This window comes from Scylla paramamosain, chromosome 21 (assembly GCF_035594125.1).
Source record: "Scylla paramamosain isolate STU-SP2022 chromosome 21, ASM3559412v1, whole genome shotgun sequence".
Classification (NCBI taxonomy): domain Eukaryota; kingdom Metazoa; phylum Arthropoda; class Malacostraca; order Decapoda; family Portunidae; genus Scylla; species Scylla paramamosain.
In genome coordinates, this window is record NC_087171.1 from 4370767 (window position 1) to 4372127 (window position 1361).

A 1361-nucleotide genomic window follows, 5' to 3' on the forward strand; every position below is an offset into this window, starting at 1 on the left:
CCATTCTTTTTTGTCGCTGCACTGACGTACACCGCCCGTGTGTTTGTATAGGAAGAGAAAACGGTTCCTCTCATACAGTTTTATTAAAGAGGTCGGATTGAAACGCTTTTCTTTTCATCAACACCCCTCCTTTAAGTAGCTGCCTTTAATCTCACACTCTACCTAAGTGGTGCCTCACTTGCTGCCTTCACCCTCAATTTTCTTGGTTTCTGTTTTTCTAATCTTGTCAGTTGCGTGTTTTTCCTATTGCTGTAGCCTCGCCGCACAATGATTCCTGTTTATTTCCACCCGCATTTCTTCCTTATTCTCTCCACCTTATTGACACGATTAGCTGGGATCTTACTCTTCCATCTGGTGAACTTCGGAATCTTGTGCCATTTTCTCTTCCATTTTCTTTTAACTTGAGCTCTTTAAGGAGAGGACTATCAGGAGAACTCCTTAGAAAGAGAATGATCAAGACACATCCAAAATCAGATAATTGATTAGATGGCTAAATTCACATCGATAATGATCACGGTCACCGCCGCTCTCACAATCCATTACAGATTCATTGGTCCTAACCTTCCTCCAGAGTGGAGGCACCGTGCCGAGCCGTGCCGAGCTGTGTAAACTTGTCATCATCTCCTCACCACTTGTCTGGTCACTACTCCGCCCACCGCCTGCTGTGGTGCTGTCTGTCAAGCTCTTGCTTCATGTGTCACCTGCTCCTATAGTCTTTCGCTTTGCTTCGTTATTTTTTTTTCTGAAATCCTAGTGTGGGTTTGTTCTCTTATGTATTTTCTTGGTTTTAAGTTCTGAAACTTACTTCTCTATTTTTTTTTCTGTACTTCTAGATTTATTCTGATTTTCCCGTGTTATTTTGTTGCTTACTCGCTTGCTTTTCTCGTTTCCCTTGTAAATGGAAGTTATGATAATTTTCACAGTTAGTGCAGATGTTATCAGGGATCGTATTCAGTAAATACAATGTATGAATAGTCTTTACTTGCATATTCGTGTGACAAGCAAGCTCCGGAACACTGCCCTGCCACGGCGTCCCAACCCGTGCAGCGCGACGTGCAATCCCTGGAACGAGGAGCATTAAGACATCTCGTCAAGTCAATTAACCTTAACTTCCCTTTTATTGGGTGCCAATTATCGTCTTACTTTTGGCTTATTCTTTGGCTTGTCTCTCGCTGTTTAAGAGAAGACGCAAAAGTGTGTGTGTGTGTGTGTGTGTGTGTGTGTGTGTGTGTGTGTGTGTGTGTGTGTGTGTGTGTGTGTGTGTGTGTGAACGAAGCCGCTGAAACGTACAAAGGGAAGGAAAAGGCCCGCTAATTTGCTGCCCCCCAAAAAAGGTTAACCACAATGATGACCAATTTAGT